At 37.2% G+C, this 18,375-nt stretch overlaps 1 protein-coding gene and 1 long non-coding RNA gene across 4 annotated transcripts in view; one reads left to right on the top strand and one right to left on the bottom strand.

Annotated features, from left to right (window-relative positions):
• HPS4 (HPS4 biogenesis of lysosomal organelles complex 3 subunit 2) overlaps positions 1-6,601 on the bottom strand; it is a 1,290,848-nt gene extending 1,284,247 nt beyond the window's left edge. For 2 of the 3 annotated variants that reach the window (XM_044068471.1, XM_044068473.1), the window contains exon 1: positions 5,722-5,843. The gene's annotated coding sequence lies outside the window, so the exon portion shown is untranslated. Of the gene's footprint in view, positions 1-5,721; positions 5,844-6,509 lie in introns of those variants that run through there. The other variant, XM_044068472.1, reaches the window with a different exon arrangement.
• The window catches only part of LOC122799428, a 107,894-nt gene continuing 95,367 nt past the window's right edge, over positions 5,849-18,375 (top strand). The window contains exon 1 of the long non-coding RNA XR_006364469.1: positions 5,849-5,923. This is a non-coding gene — a long non-coding RNA (uncharacterized LOC122799428). The remainder of the gene's footprint in view (positions 5,924-18,375) is intronic.

Below are 18,375 nucleotides of genomic sequence, written 5' to 3'. Positions count from 1 at the left end.
CCGCTTTGAGCACACATTTTACATCATGCTCTTGTGCTGTGAAAGTGTGGCTGTAGGGGCTGGTATAGATGACATGAGACTGCTGTGGCCAAACTGCTAATGCCTAGGAATGACTGTCGCTGCTGTTTCCACCTTAAAACGGGCAAAAAAATAATTAAGTTCCTCTGCCATCAAAGCACCTCCACCAACAGCCATATAGTTATTGGTGCTGACACTCATTGTCAACACAGGTTTTTATGCATCAGAGTACTGTTGATGTGTACTCTTCCAGATCCTAATCCTCGAAAATGTCCCAGTTAGTTCTTTCAAAGCAATCCTGTAGCTGCGAGAGTGCACCTTCCAGCCATATTTTAACAATCTTTGTAATAATCTGGTCTTTTCTCCTAGCAGGAGTGTATGATGGAGTCAAGAGTATGGACAAAGGTCTGACCAGCCTACATGAAGCCTCTGTTATGCCCTATAGCCATCCTTGATATTTGAATAGACCTTGCCCAGTGTATTTTTCTCCCTGGTTGCACATTTGCTGTGCTGATGAAACTTGAAGAAAACTGACTTTACATCTGTCTGATTAAAATCACCAGCTATGATATGAGCAGCTTCAGGATGGATGTTTTCTTGCAAGTAAATAATGTCAAACGGGTGACCTAGAGCTGTGCAAGCATTAGCATCCAGTGGACTGTAAACAGCTGTAACTATAATAGCAGTGAACTGCAGAGGTAAACAAAAGGGCCTACATTTGATTGTCACATACTCCAGCTCAAGACAGCAGTAACTGTCTACAACCTTTGCGTTGGTACACCAGCTGTTATTCGCATAGATGCAAAGTCCCCCACCTCTGCTCTTACCCAAGTCTTTACTCCAGTCCCACTGAAAAGCTGTGTGGCCTGCCAGCTCAATGGCTGCATCTGGTATACACAAGAGCAACCATGTCTTTGTAAATAATAAAATGCAACAGTCTGTTACAAGTTTGTTCTCAGAAATCTGTAGCTGAAGTTCATCCATTTTGTTTGCGATAGATCTGGCATTAGCAAGGAATATACTGGGAAGATGTGGTTTGTGAGGATGTTTCCTTAGCCTAGCATGTAGGCCAGACCTGCAGCAACACTTTTGCTTTCTGTCTCTTCTCCACCTTCAAGTCTTTCATGGGCTGACAACAATCCAAGGAGAGCCTAGGGATCTTGCCATTTCCTCTGGTACGTCAAATGAGAGTAAGAATTCACTTGCATATCTGGTTTCAGCCCCATCAGGCTGTTGCAAGAGATCTTGCCAACTGTAGCTAAAATCAGCCTGACTGAACTTAACAGTAAAGAACACACACATGAATACAGAAAACAAACACCGAAAAGGATGAGCATAGAGCCGCTGCGACTGTACGAGCCACCATACTACCCAGGCCATATAATTTTAATTCAGAAAGAAGAATGCTGTAATCTACCAAATTAAAAGCTTTGATGAGGTCAAGGAAGACAGCCCCACATCCCCAGCTCCCCTTTTGTACACAACCTTCAGTATGGTGTTATACTTAACAAAACTACGCAGGTGTAACATCCATTTCAAGAAACCATGTTGATAGTTGCTTAGCAATCTAAGACAATTCCATACAATTTTTTCACCTGCACTTCAACTGCTGTTTCTGAAATGCTGCACAGGGTACAGCTCAGACAGCTGGTCCTAAAGGATTCAACATTATTATAAGGCCCTTGCTTTGAATGGGAACCACTCTGACAGACCTTTTAAAGCAAGACTACTAAGCAAAAGTCATGGCAATACCGGTAGATTCCCAATCATGACAATGACATACGTTCGTTAAAGAGCCCTTGTAAAACACTTGGCCAGCACAAGAATTACTGTAAAAATATAATTTCCAAATTTCAGGCAGAAAAAACGCACAAACATATAAGCAACCAACACAGAAATACAACTCTGAGCCTATTACTTAAAATAAGTAAATGGTCATCATAACTAGGAACTAATTGACGTCATCACAGAAACAAATTCAGAAAGGCTTCTTTCTTACCTATCAACTCCGTCACCGTAACCGTGACACTATCATCTACAAAACAAAAGTAGGTCTTCTGAATAAGTTACCCTCAGTACAGTGAGCTGTGTGTGCAAAACAATGACATCAATACACACAGTATGCATTTACTATTATTTCTGCACAACTACGAGGCTTAAAGGTTTTAAGAAGTATATCAGTAAAACAGATGCAAGCTAAATTAAAACAATGCAATGAACCTTACAGAAATGGAAATCAGCCCACTGACTCAGGTCTTCTGTCTTTAATCTGACTACAGCTGTTAACGAACACTAAAGACAAAATGCTGGCGATTGTACTAAAGACAAAATCACAACCGTTATTTGACAGCATTTGCTGCCATGTTTAGTGCACTTGCCATAAGTGACGTGCTGTCAGTAAAGTGCATAAAGACACAACAACAGTGTGTTTCTTAGATTTTATTGATAACACACCAGAAAACGAGTCTATATTATCTTGTCGAAAGGTGACAATATCGAACGGCATAAACACTGAAAATGCCGTACATCTAAACTGTTCTTGTGGGGGGCTGCGCCCCCACACCCCCGCTAATTTTATATATATATATATATATATATATATATATATATATATATATATATATAATACACACACACCAACTCCGAGATCGCACCACAGTGAGGAAAAAGCAAATTTTCTCATCCCCACTGTACCATGATCCCGCAACAACACTTCGATATACAGAATTTACGACATTATTGCCATTCGATATTTTCAACATGCGATAAGGTGAAGTAGACCCCTAGAAAACAACCTGGGCTTTTAAAGAAAACACAGTACATAACATTTTTAAAAAAAGCATTACTGAACATATTTCACAGCGGTATTGCCGTGAAAATGTGGTTGCGATAATACACAAATATCTTAAAACACTCTTCAAGGAAAGCCATGATTCAAATAAAAAGCAACACATCATATACAAACAAAAACAATTTTCAGATAATACTGTAAAGAAAGTCCAAACACACAAACACAAATAATATGTCATTCACATGTACCACTCCATAACAATGAAGTAAATTAATTGCAGCACATAAATCTGTTAGTCATACAACAAAATTAGTGTAGGTCACAAATCTGTCTGTCTGTGCAATTAATAAATGGCATTGCTTTGAGTCATTGCATAGAGCAGAAAATAAAGAAAAAGTACAGAAAACATTACAGCTAACATATATACTGAAAGTAGCCATTCTACATTTAACTAGAATTCAACATGGCAGTATACAATGAATTGCTTAGGGCTGCAAAATATGCAGTACAGTACTTCAACACATCATCCTGACTATATTCTAGCAAACACTAAAAAGAAAAAATAAATGAATAACTACAAGTGCAACTCTGCAAAAAGCAGTGGATGACCATCAAAATAAAAAATAATGGCTTGAAGTCTCTGCAGTCCAGATGTACTAATCATGCATTCTACTACATGAATAAATAAATGCAAAACTTCTGCATACTCTCCTGCAAAAATCTATTTCCACAATTGCACCTTCTTGTGTGTTACATCAACTTATATGCACTTTTCTAGTTCTGTATTGAATATGACCATAAAAACATGCCACTTTCCAAACATCTTCCAGTGCACTGCTCACTGGATTTATTCTGACCACGAAATGCATCAATTTTACAAAGTCTGTATCTTTCCAGTTTGTCTAAACCATTTTCCTTGCAGCAACAGCTGCAAGGTGCAATTAATCCCACACAAAAATGTGCATACAAATATGACAATATAAAATGCAATCAGTGGGGTATTACTCATTCAAATTCTTTCCTAACAATTAATATACAATAAGAAATAAAAACTGTAGCCATTTAGGGAAAAAAAGCATAATAAATATATGCATAGGTGACAGACTCAGTAGGGAAACTCTCATATCACTGGATTACCAAGGCAGAAATGTCTAAACTGTGTACAACAGCTTCTAATCTGTTAGCCAAATTCAGGGTTTAACATACAGCAAAATATAAAATGTTTACTTGTAATATTTTTTTCTTACTACTGATACCCCAGTAGTCAAATGTCCTCCAAATAGCTTAATAATCCAAACAAATGCTATATGTGCATATATAAGCACTTACTCTTTATTCTTTCTTGCTGTAGATATGCCACAATCTATGACAAAAATGAAGAAACTGAAGCATGGCTAGAAAGCATACCTTTAGTAAAAAGACAGCACTACAATACTATGTTTGGCCCGTAGGTAACAAGGATTTTCTTATCTATACATCACTCAAAAAACATAAGGAGACAGTCCTTAAGACAGCCTGCTTGAGGACAGTAAATAAGAAGTGCACCATAAAGGGGATTCACAAGTTGGTGGGGGGATTGCTGATGCCCAGCCAGTAGCCAACTCTACCCTGAAATAGCTTTTCTAGAAATGCTACTGAAAAAAATAAAAATAGACATGTAGTAATAATGGGGTTATCTTAGTCTGTTTAGTCAGAGTAAAGCAAACTTCATTCTGTATGTCAAGCAGCATCAGCGAAGACAGCCCAGCATGTTCCTATTTGGGTATTTGCATCCTGCGAAATATCATGAAAATGGCAAATGTCTTACAATATCAGGGAAGAAAAAAAAGTTTCCTAAATTTCTTATTACAGTTGCATAAAACTATTACGCTGTACCTGGATCACCTTAACGGTATGGAAAAAGAACAGAAACTCAAATTCTACATCAGTGTGCTTTAGTTTTATCAAGATTGACATCTGTTCCATTTCACTGCTGGTGGGCATGGTTTGTCCTAAAAAAAAAAAATCAGACTTCCATGAGAAACCTCTCACTTCAGGCAATTGAAAGGTGGCAACTTATCATCCAATGGTCCAGCACATCATTATTTTTCAGAAATGCAGAAATTCATCCTTTGGTACACAGCCACAAGCATATGCTACAAATTATTATTATTATTACACAATTTTAAACAGAAAGACTTCCATGTTGGCTGTGCTTGAATAACTACATGGTTGAGGAGTGTCATACAAATGTCATAATTTATTCAATAACATCAGAAAGCTCTCTGTGTTAGTAAGGGTGGGGTCCTAGAAAGATTGCATTCGAGTACAACAAAAGAAACGGTTCCACTAGGTTACTGTCACTTTGTTAAGAAAGCGAACTTGTAGTAAACACTCCTCCCACCACAAGACACACACCACACCAGAGTTCTTCAAATAAAAATCCACCGTTAATAGGCAATCATATCCTTTGTGAAACAACATTGTCACCAAACGGTCTAGCCATAGTTTCCGTGAAAATGAGTACATCAAAGATCTTAAGTGTGAGCATTTTACAAAACAAGAAATTTTAAATATATAAATAGAGGCGTTCCCTGCTTCCACTACTGTCTGCCTAGGTAGGAACCCAGTTAGTATACTCTTGTTTGGCAATTACCACGAAAATAGTTTTAATTCACTTAAAAAAAAACTTTAAAAAAAAAAACATATTTTCTACGACATTCCAAGCGTGACTTATCCAAGATTAAGTAAATTACTATAACATATTTTCTACGACATTCCAAGTGTGACTTATCCAAGATTAAGTAAATTACTATCCACGTTTCAGTCCTGCTAACTTTGTACGTTTAATACTTCCCTCACTTGTGAATTGTGAGTCATCATAAAGAAACAATTTTACATTCTACAACTTTCTCTACAGATATTTTACTTACTGGACTGCAATACGCGCAAAGTTATCAATAATAATCATATGGATCCGCACGTGACACGAAAACTCAGGGGCATAGCATCCTGCTATTCGCACACGAAGTCTTCCCGATGTGGATTCTCACTTCAACCGAAGCCGGAAGCTGTAAAATTCGTCGACATCTGTTGGATGGCAAATCAAGTAACTGTGGTACAGTAGACATCCAGGTAAAGCATTTTGTTAGTGGAACCGAACGATGTTACATTTAAATTTCCTTACCAATGCTGTAGCTAGGCATAGTCAGTGTACTCAAAGGAGTACACTTCTGAGCATGTCTTGGAATCTTCAGCACTTAAAACGCCCAGAATGTTTAGAACTGTGTAAGTGAATATTTACAATACAGAGGTATACACCTCTAAAATATAGTTTTATGAGTACGGGTGATAAAGGTTGCACATTTAGGCGGTAGTATTTTGAGGGCTGAGTACATTTTTAAATTATAGATAGATGGTGTGGCCAACAATATCGAGTACATTTATGGCTACGTCCCTGTTTGGCACGAAAATACTTCGTGAAGCGGAGAGCATAACACGGTCCATTATTCTATTTAACCATTTATCTTCCAGTATTGTATTTAGGCATTTATAGTGTCATCGCTATTTTACGCTTCTAGTAAAATAAAGATAGGCATCGCATATCTCACAAAAGAAGGGTACTGTTAAATTAGTTTTACAAGATTTTCAAAGTTTCCGTCCTCTAACAACAGTTTGTTTTATAACATCAAAACATGGCTTTCTTTCTTTAAAAAAATACCTAAATGATCCAACTTTCTGCTACTTTTCTTTGATCTTTGCATTTTTGGGCACGTTTGACCAGCAGGGCGTCTCTCTCTAAACTTCTCTTGGAGAGTGCCTCCAATAAATATGATGTTATTCTTCTGTAGCCCACCCTTCAAGCTATTTTTGACATTCCTGTAATTGTTTACATTCCCCATAGGAACGATAACTACAGTATTTCCGTTCCGACCTATTTTGCATTTATGTTAGGGGATGCATTTTTGAAAAGTAAGTCAAGTGAACATGACATTAGAGTAGCACGCCTACCTTCAGATATTAATACACTTTCATACCTTTTTGGACTATTGTTGTTTTACTTTGTGAGTTTCCTGCAGTATAATCCTGCGCAAAAGTTAACTCATTCAGTTTTTGTCCGTTTGGTGTCATACTAGTGAGTAATGCACGCACCTCATCGTTTTTTAGACAAAGCGGACACACAAGAAATCTCAATCAGACAGTGGAGCCACGGGGGTCAGTAAGTTGTCATAAAAAGAGCAAATCCACCATCGGTATTTAGTACCTTTAATGTAAACTTAATGGAAATTGTATTTCCCAGTTGCCGTTCGTGATTGTGGCAAGTGTGAAGTACAGCTTGCATTTAAATTTACAGGTACAGTACTGAGGTACTAAATACGGTTGGAAGATTCGGTCTCCGATGTCAGAATCGATGCTTTAAGTGGCAACTTATGGACTCCTATGGCTATTCTATTTCTCAGAGAAATTCTGTTTTGTCTGCTTGGTCTAATAAACAAGATAATTTGTGATATTCTGACAAAGGTTTTACTGCACATTTTGCAACAGAAACATACTAAGTAAATTTTATTGTCATTTAGATGAACAAATGTATCACTGGATGAAATTTCGTTACTTCGGGCTCGTGTACATTGAAAACAGTTTTCACAACAGGGTGAATGAAGCATATAACGGAAAAAAATACTAGTGAGTACAAATATAAATACACACGTGGATAACTTATTCATCACCATTTTTAAGATAGGATAGCAGCACAGTATAATTCACAGTTCCTGTGCTTGTGCAAGCAATAATTTAGTTCATATTGCATAACTTAGATAAATATACTAATTTTAATTCTACAGCAGTAAAGACAATAATATTGCACTTATGATGTTCTCACAAACTGAGGGAGTGTTGACATTGTTAAAGTTAGTTGTTCAACAGTCAATCTCTTGTGGAAAGAAACTATTCCTGAATCTTGATGTTGAGCACCAGATGTTTTGTATTTTTTGTGTTTTGTCCTGAAGACAGGAGGTAGAAAAGTCCATGTGCAGGGTGATACTTGTCCCTTATCAGCTTCACAACCCTGCCATAATATCTGCAAGAGTACAGGTCCTGTAAGGACTGGAGGTTTGATTCTGCAATTTTCCTGGCCTGCTTTACAACTTTCTCTAATGCCTTGCGATCGGCATATGAGTAGTTTTCATACCAGACTGTGATGTTGTCAGTCAGTATGGTTTTGATCATGGCCCTGTAGAAGGTCATGATGATGTGGTAGGGGAGGTTTGCTCTGCGTAGTCTCTGGAGGAAGTGGAGATGTTGGTGGGCTCTCTTTACAAGGCTGAAAGTGTTTGTTGCCCAGCTTAGATCATCTGAGATATGTACCCCTAGGAATTTGGTGCTTTTTACCCTTCCCACTGTTGTACCACTGATGGTGATGGATGTGTGGGACTCTTGCTTCCTCCTGAAGTCAACAATGATTTCTTTTATTTTGTCAATATTTAGTGCTCAATTGTTGTCAGTGCATCATCTGCTGAGTTGATTCACTTCCTGTCTTTATGCCCCCTCGTCATTACTGTTGAGGTCGATCATGGTGGTATCATAGGCAGACTTGATGATGTTTTGCAGAACAATCATGGGTTAGTACTGTGAAGACAAGTGGACTTAGTACGAACCTTGCGGGACCCCTGTATTCGAGGTGTTGCATTGTGACTGGTTCTTGCCATTTCAAATGGTTTGGGTTCTGTCTGTCAGAAAGTCAAGGATCCAGTTGCAGAGAGTATTTTCTATGCCTAGTTGACTTAGTTTAGGCAACAGCTGGTACAGTGTTACAGTGTTGAAGGCTGAGCTGAAGTCTATGAACAACATATGTATGTATCAATTTTTGTCTTCAAGATGGTTCAAGGTGTGATGTAGTGCCAGAGATATAATGTCCACAGTAGAGTGAGTTGGTCTGTAAGCATATTGTAAAGGATCAAAAGATGCAGGCAGACAGGATGATATATGCTCTTTGGCCATCCTTTCAAAGCATTTCATCACCACTGGTGTGAGTGCGATGAGTCAGTCCTATAATGTGACTGGGTATGACTTCTTTGGCAGACTTGAAGTATCTTGGCACACTAGCCTGTCTGAGAAATGTGTTGAAGATGTCAATGTAGCCAGGTGCCAGATGATCTACACAGTTTTTGAGTTGATGACCCAGAATCATGTCAGGACCTGCTGCTTTACCTGAGTGGACTTTTCTTAGGTTCTTTCAGACTGCCTCCAGGGTAAGACATAGTGGTGTGGCATCCCAGTTTATGAGTAGTTTCTTTGGTGAGGTGTTGTTTGCCTCCTCAAATCTGCTGAAGAAGATGTTAAGTTTGTCTAGAAAGTCCATATTATCTAACATTGTGTTGACGGAGGTTTGTAATCAATAATGCACTGGATGCATAAACTGTTACTGATTTTGCAGAGTGTTCCTAACTTTGCTTTATATCCTGACATGTCCATCATTTTTTTTTATTTCCTGGTAAAACAGTAATAATTAGAATCCATCAATAGTGCCAGGCACTAGAGGTTCAGGCTACTTATTCAGAAAACATGAGTTGATGCAAAACCCCTCTGTGTCCCTGCTGCATATTAGTCCCCCCCCCACACACACACACACACACACACTCACTCTTCGCCAGAGCATGGTTAATTACTGTATCAGGTCAGTTAGCAGGTGCATGCTTCTTCTCTATTATCCTAACAGTGTCCAGTGTTGTTTTGCAGTCCTTGTGTGCATTTGCCCAAAATTGCTCCAGTGTGGTGGGGAACTGGCTTGTAGATTAAGCAGCTGTTTTGCACAGAACTGTATGTCCTGAATTACTAGCATCAATTGTGTTTTCAGCACCCTAGCATGCTGATACTTTGCAGGGACAGTTAATTAAACTGTTCTGTGCAACTACAGTAGATTGTTGTGTATCTTTTCCACATAGCTCTCAACCTTCCATCTGCAAAACGAGGAACACTACCTCTCATAATGTGGAATAAATGGGCAAAATGTGGAACACATACAAATGGCTAATTAACAACTTCAACTAGTAAGCTCATAGGATGGTTAAAATATGCTGGTTTTAGTTATAAAAAAAGAAAATTTAATTAATACGATTCAGTTCTATTTACATGGATATCAGTTAAAAATATTCCCAAAATTGAATGTGTGACAGATTCTTTCAGTGTGGAACTTTGAGAAACGTGAACTTTTTAAGACCCCAAATGAGGAATTTTCCTTGTAATGAGGTACACTTGAGAGGTATACTTTTCCAATATTTAACTTATAAAAGTTAACAAAGCAGAACAGCCAACCATATGCTGCAAAACTCAACGGATTGCATCCCCAGCCAGATGTCATCGCTGAATTTTGCTGCTGGGAACAATACTGAAATGTGCGCACCCGTTCAAAAAGGTGTGAGTTTATTGGTGTTCTGTGAAATCCCTTTCTGACTCTGTGCATCATGATGGTTTTATTTATTGTGTTATTGTGCTGAGGCTTAGGCTAAATAAATAAGGTACAATAATTTTATTGTGACAGCCAGCAGGAGAAATCCTGTATTAACACAACATCTCTAGGCGTTTTATAGAAGATTACTGGTTAACTGGTGTTGGTGGTTGGTACTCTGGGTAAGGTATTTACCTTGTAGACACAAAGTACAGAGTTTGATTCTCACCTTTGAAAAGGAAATTGACTAGGCTTAAAATGGCCCACAAGGGCAGCTAGCCTAGTATTTACTTGACTGATCTTGACCTATGAGCCTTGACTTATTCCATGCAATACTTCAAAGGCTGTAGTTTGGAAAAATATTTGATATAATCATAAAATAAATATAATGTCGCTGGTATTTTCTTTTTCATTTGAATTTTTCTCACAATACTGATATATTTTGCCTTGCAGATTTTAGGATGTTTGATGCTTACTACTTCCTTTGTTTTGCTTGTTGTAGTTGTTTGCTGTGGCAGTTCTTATTATATGTAAACCATGGCTACACATGATAATAGAACTAATAGGCATTCACTTCTTATGAAAATAAAGGGTGTACATATTCAAAGGCAGCAGAACATTTTTATACTTCATTGGAATGCAGTTTGGCAAGTGGATGTCAGTCGACTTCCAGTTATAAGAAAAAACATGTCCACTCTTTGTATTCTCCCAAAATAGTGAACAGCTAGTTTAAGGCTAGGGACAGAGCTCCCCTCCACAAAGCTGTAATTCAAAGGTTAATAAGGGTCCATGGTTTTAAACACCTGGCTATGGGAATTAGACTGTGTCCAAATAGTAGATCTCTGATGTGACAAGAATAGTGTTAATCAAGGCACTGCATTAGTGTTCCCTAGAAAAGAGAGGGGATATTTTGTAAACTACTGAAATATTTGGAGGGATTGGTCTCTCAGGAGGTTAACAACAGGTTGTAGTAGCATGCATATTGCTCCAGCTCTCTATCCATAAACAAAGCAAGCTTAATGTTAGGACTTGTACCGAAGAAAAACATGATGACAGCATGCTCATGGACCTCCAGGACCAGGAACCCCAATGCAGGTTGTGAACAATAACCACGAGCCTTAAAGACAGAATCAGCTTGAAAGAGGCAGGGTCAATCATGTAGGGAGCACAAACAAACCTCACGTCAAGCAAGTAGGAGAGGAGGGAGGACCTAGACGTTTTGTAAGTCAGCAGAAAATTTCCAGAATTAAGTAACTATAGAAAGAGATCTATAGCTAAATGGATGGCTAGGATGGATGCATATGTTGGATGAGTAGATACAAACAGATAGATAGATAAATAAATACATAGGCAGACAGATATAATCTTTCATCACATTCCACACATTTTCTGAAAGCACATGATGCACAGTAATGCATCATATGATATACTGTACATACAGTGAACTTATGATTATTAATATTTATTTATGTACTCTGCCACGGTGTCAATGTCATGACTGAAAAGGGTTCAGGGAGCAGTGCTCTTACCTTCTTAATGATCAGACAAAAATAAATGCTTAAATTAATAAATCCATGCATGCATTTTAACTCTTACATAATTCAATAAAAACATTTCATTGGTTGCTTTGCATACAAACAATGTGACATGGAAGTCTGTAGAGGGGTTACTACTGTTTTATTTGGTTTATTTGACTTTTGCTGGATTGTGGTTTTACAATTTTCAGTATCAAAAATAATTTTCTTAAAAATTAGATTAGGCATGTCAGTTGGTCTATACCAAAAAATTGAATGGTTTACCAGCATTTTTATCAATTATTAAATAGATCTCATGCTAGATGCTATTTGATTAACATTGTACAATGGACAAATGATAATACTGGTTTGTTAAGACTTCTCAAGAAGGTTTGTTACAAGGTATTGCTAGTAAAATTATGTATTAAATATGCTGATTTTTTTGCTGTAAAGTCAGTCCTATACATTTGGTATATTTATGGTGATAAAGCAAAATGGGGGGGGGGGGTATTTAAAAAGATTAGTTATGTAGTGCTGCAAGTGCTTTGCTAATGTGTTCTAATAGCAGTACCGAACTAACAAGTGATTCAGAAACATGCAAGAGCCACACAGAGCAAAAGCTCATTAAGGATTCATTTCTTGTCTCTGAATCAAACACTAAGCTAATGTTCTCCCTATTAACTCATGAAACTCTGTTGTACAGGTAGCTACACACACACACACACACACACACACACACACACACACACACACACACACACACACACACAGAAAATCTGACACACACATGCACAGTTGATACACAGTCTCTCTCACACATTAACTCATTCCTCTGACACACATACACAGTCGATACCTAGACAGTCTCACATCCACATTCACACACACACACACACACACACACACACACACACACACACACACACACACACACACACACACAAACTCTCACACGCACACACCCTGATACAGTTGCAATCATTCGTAACCCTACCCCCCCCCACACACACACACAAAAGCTTGCAGTACTTAGCTCAGATTGTGCTACTGTTGGCATAGATAGCAATTGCTAAACACCATATGATAGCACATTCAGCCAACACTGTTCTGCTTTGAAATAATGAGTAAAAGCTTGCCTTTGATGCATTTTACATTCTATTTTAACCCTAATGTGTGGCACCAGGGTAGAGAACATAACTAATTTATATTATCTATACTTCCAGGCTGCCACATTTGCATGTGACATTAACCATCAGGTCACTGTACTGACACCTTTTGGAAGCCTGATATCCATCATTGTGCACTAAGCACTCCTTCTAGAAACAGTTACACTGTACAGCATGTGTTTTTGAATACTTATATGTTAATCCTCAAATATTGCTTGCCAAAAAGAAATAAACATAGCAATATAATTTTACTTGTAACTGTAAACACATAAAGTCTTGAAACCAGTAGTATGAATGTGTGATCATTATGTTTTTTGTGTAAACATCAAACTATAACAGTGTCCCTTTTTGACATTTAGTTACTAGTTGCATATTTTGTTGCTCTGGATTATTTAACTGCAAAGCATAGCATCAACATCTGGCTTACATTGTCATATGTTGTTGAGCTGCTTTTACATAGTCAAGACAGAAAATTTGGAGAGGATTCATGAGCATATTGCATCTATCAAAAGGAGTGATGTCCATAGTAGATCTCTTTACCTTGTATGAATACCATAGACAGTGTGGTCATTATTTCTTTAGCTTTTTCCCACAATCAGACCTGAAAGATGTGCACAGAATGTTGCTATAGTTTGTGTGGGAGGAACGTATGATCATTATTTCTGTAATTCTTCTCTCAATTAACCTTCAAAGGTGTACACTGAAGGTCTTGTAGCATGTATGAAGTCTGTGAGCATTGGAATTATTATTTCTTTAATTTCCCACACAATCAACTTCAGATGTCTAAAAAGTTTGCCATAGCTTGTCTAGGTTCAGTGTATTATCTAGGTGCCATCTAGAGATATCAACTTGAAACACATTACACATTACTGTGATTATTATGTTCTTTTACTTTTCTCACATCAGACATGTATATAGGTGGCTCTCTCTTGGTGGTAGTGGTAAGGAAGCATACTGTACATATAAATCTGAAAACAATAAACTGATCTATGATACTGTTTTCTATTTGTTCTTTCATGTTTGTCCTAATCTGACATCCACTGACTACACAAAAGGACTTTTGGGGGCAGGGTTGAGGTGCCATACTGAGTATATTAATGACAACAACAACTTGAAATATATGGCTGTGGTCATTTGTTTTTTAACTTTCATCCCAAACTAACAACAGTGGGGTACACAGAAGGTGACTACCTTATTTTTGGGGGGTAGGGAGGCAGTCACTATTTTCAGATATGATTTATGTGACCTTTCAAGTATTTGTCTTCTTATTCTATAGGGAACTACTATTTTTCTCAACTTTGAACATTAACCCTCGAACACAAATGATTTCTTCTTTGAAAGAAAAAAGACTGCATTTCTTTTCATACTCATGAATTTTGTTCAGGTCATCATCAGATAAAAGATTAGGGGAAATTGTAAAACTAACCTCAAAACATCCAGAACCCCATATCTTCTAGGGCCCTAGTGCCCCCTTGATCCACAGTTGATAAGATTATATCCTTTTTGTTATGGTGCAGTTTTGGCTAGTTAAGGTGTGCTAACAAAGATTCAGGAAAAAGCTGAAAAGTAAAACAGAGCAAGAGAAAGCAAAAAAAAAATGTGTGTGTGTGTGTGTGTGTGTGTGTGTGTGTGTGTGTGTGTGTATATATATATATATATATATATATATATATATATGAAAGAATTGATAAGACAGTATTATATTGGAATTAACTGGGAACAGCTGAAATGAAATGAAAGTCTTTATCTGTTAATTACCCAAACTTGTGCTGAACAGGTGCCAGTCTTTCCTTTATGGGCCAAGTCTTTTTGTATTTTCTCAATAAAGTCTGCAAACACTGTAGTTCAGTTAATAATGTTTTATTAGATGTTAATAATATCTGAATACTGTCTTCAATAACAGCATTGACAAACAATTACAGTCTGTAGAAATTCTGGAATTCTAGATAACAATAACAGTGCTGATAAATATATCCAAAGTTTCTGCCCATATATTCTGAGTCTCCTGAATAATATCAACTGAAACAGTCTTTTCCTCCTGAATAATATGGAATATTTGACCTGACATCTGTGCTCATTCTCGAGTGTCTGTACTATAAAGACCCTTTTACATATCAGCCCAAAAACTAACTTACTGTCTTCCCTGACTGTGTCTGATGCATATCCTAATAATACCAAAACCCTGTAATGCTTTACATACCTCTTTAGCATTGGTTTCCATTGTCTTGCATGTGCCTCACAGTCTATTCTTTATCTAGCGTTCCATTGCAAGTACACATCTTTCCTTTGAGAAAGGAACATTCTGTAGCTCTCCTTGAAAACTTATTTCTTTACATCTCTTGCTTAGCCTGCACAATTATGTTTTCCTTTCTAATGAACTGTCTTTCCCTGAAACTGAAGGCATACATGAAAACACAAGTTTAACTCTATATTTTCAGGTCTATTATTTTACCTTAATGTACTATAGTGAATTCATTAAGAATACCGTCAGTCTAATATCTCTCCCTGTGATCCCTGACGAAAGTTTACAGAGACCTTCTTTTGTAGTTACTTCATATCTGTATTGCTAACTACTGTACTCTGGTTTGAATATATGGGCTTTATGCCACATCACTCATAATCTGCAGATGTGTCCTGATAGATGGTGATGTCCTTTATGGTCTCAGAGGTACTGTTAGCTAATACTTCCAGCAACCTGGCTAATTTACACAATTCCTAAATAGCTTAACAACTCCATATGCTGGAAATATACCTGCCCAGTGATTACCCCATTACCTAGCTAGATCCAAAGTCCTTAGAGTCTTTAAGTCTAAGTTCTGATGTATGTATGATATATCTAGTACCTGCACATTATTCTGAAAATCAATGTTGTTTAATACTGTGGTTTGTAAAACTGATTAGGGCAGGTAATTCTTTTAACCCTGCTGTTCCAGAAACAGCATGCAGAAAATGCCATACACTTCCTCAACCTGTCTCTGTGAGTCTTCATTTAAGTTAGACAGAGTACAAACTATTAGCCCTGGCTATTTTTCTTTCCTATTTCTGTATGCTGTAATGGTAAAATTGCACTGTCTCTTACCTATGTTTCCTACCTTATGAATTGGTGCCTTATTGTACCGTGATGCAGCAAATGAAGCCTTTTTCTGTTCTCCATAGATTTAAATCCTCAAACATTGTAGTGTTTAGCCCATTTTCTTTTTTATTATATAGCCTGTCAAGCATGATGGCTATTTTCTGAAGACTAATTGAAATCGGGACTAGAGGGAAACCTTTATAACTGTCCTTAAAGCATAATTACCAAATACTGTATTAACTTGTGTCAAAATTTTCAGCTAGATGTGTTAATGATTCTACTTACCTTTTTAATTTCTATGTGCTGTAATAGATGCCTTAAATATCCTGTAAATATTTACTGTAATAACTTGTGTCTGTAAATTTTCAGCTAGATTTGTTAATAATTATATTTACTTTTTTAACAAATTAAGCCTGCCTTGTTATGACTTGAGTATATTGAATGAATATTACTGCCTATTCTTTGAATAACTTATTTTAATAAGCCTGTTACAAATAATTCTGTCACTTTACCCTTAAAACTAATGACTGAATATAAATAATTCTGTTACTTTACCCTTAAACTAATGACTGAATCATGTGAAGTGTGATGCAATTGCATGTTGTAACTGAGTATGAATATTATATTCTGAAATCTGACAGAACTATACTATAATGAACTCATAGGTGTGTACTATGCTAATGGCCCTGGAGCCTTTACAAGCCTAGTCCATAGAAGTGCCCTGGCATTGTGCCACCCGACGTTAGTTCCCAGTGCCTTTATTAAGTAGAGCCACTGGAGTGATCCCTGGGGTGAACTTTCTATTTTCCATTCACTCCTCAGTATTTCTCTTGAAGAGGGCCAGTGAGGTGCTCTGCTTGACATGTATGGGAAGTCTATTCCAGGGCATGGGCAGTCTCTGGGTTATGAACCTGTCCCTCCAGCATGTTCTGTTGATTGTGGCAATTAGGTTGAGGTCTCTGGAGCATGTGGTGTGGATGGATTGGGATTTCTTTAGATGTAGCATTTCTAACAGAGCTGGGTCAGACATGGTTTTGTAAGTCAAGCTTACTATATGTATGTATGTATATGCATCTTAGTAGATGATATGAGAGAGAGAATAGCTGGATTTTTTTTGAGTCTGTCCATGTAGGGCATGTGTTTAAGGCCTAGGATCCTCTTCATGAGGTACTTTTGTGGCCTTCCCAGCTGTTGCATGTGTCTAGTGAGGTACATGCCAAATGGGGCATTATACTTGATGGTTGGCCTAATGAGGGAAGAGTAGAGAGATGATGACCTCTTTTTTCCTGGATGCAAAACCCTTGGTAATGAGATGTGCCACATAGAAGGACTTTCTGACCACAGAGTATGAATGTCATATTCTGAAACTTGACTGAAATTTACATTAATGATATATTCTGAAATTTGACTGAAATGTTCTATACTGAATACATAGCTGAGAATTAATGTCATATTCTAAACCTTGACTAAAATTTACATTAAAGTGATACATATCTATACTGAACATTTAAAATAGATGTGTATATTCTGGAAACTAACTAAACAAGTACTAAAGGAATATCTTTTGCCAGTGTTACCTAAACACAGATTGAAAACTGGAAATGTTATATTCTGGAACTAAACTATTAGTACCTTTTTTGTCAGTATTGTCTGAAAGTAGATAAAAACATAAACTGAAAACTAGTACTGTTATACAATTGTCTGAAAACATGAGGACATTTACATACTTGCTTTAACTGTAATTTACTTAAATTCTGTTTGACTTGTGCACCACAGCGTTTAGTAAGTTAGGCCTTACTCTGCATTGTCCCAGTCACTGCTAAGGTATTGGAGGCTGTTTTTAATGTCCACATGTCCTTTTCTGTGTCCCCTTTTTCTTAGGCCTTCAAAATCTCCTCTTTTTCAACTCTTGTGCAAGGCTGGGTGACTGATGTTTTTGACTGTATTTAAAATCAATCCTGGAAATTATTTTTGCAAAGCATAAAAAAAACAGTATCAGGTCCTTAAAATAACGTTTGCAGTTTTAACAGTTATAGACTGATAGCATTACTTGTTGCCCTGACTTTATTTACATTTTCTGTATGAACTAGACCTATGCTGCTAATAAATTCTAGTAAGTCTGTAAACAAACTGATTATGTACTACAGTGAAATAGAGAGGCTGTAACTTTATTATTAAATCAAATGGAAACCTCAGTGGCATTGTTTTTTACTGTCACACCTCAAATGAAACTGAAGTAGTAGTCTGACACTATATTAATATTTCAACATTTTTTTACATTTCTGCACCTCTATAAAATTTATCTTAACTATTGAACTTTCTACATTACTCTCGTGACCCTCCGGTCCTAACATACTGTTCTGTGTGGGAAACTCCAACCCATTGTCTTA

The sequence above is a fragment of the Protopterus annectens genome, chromosome 4.part0 (genome assembly GCF_019279795.1).
Source record: "Protopterus annectens isolate FY-2018-M chromosome 4.part0, PAN1.0, whole genome shotgun sequence".
NCBI lineage: Eukaryota > Metazoa > Chordata > Ceratodontiformes > Protopteridae > Protopterus > Protopterus annectens.
The sequence above is the reverse complement of the archived record's forward strand: the minus strand, read 5'-3'. Positions and strand labels throughout refer to the sequence as shown.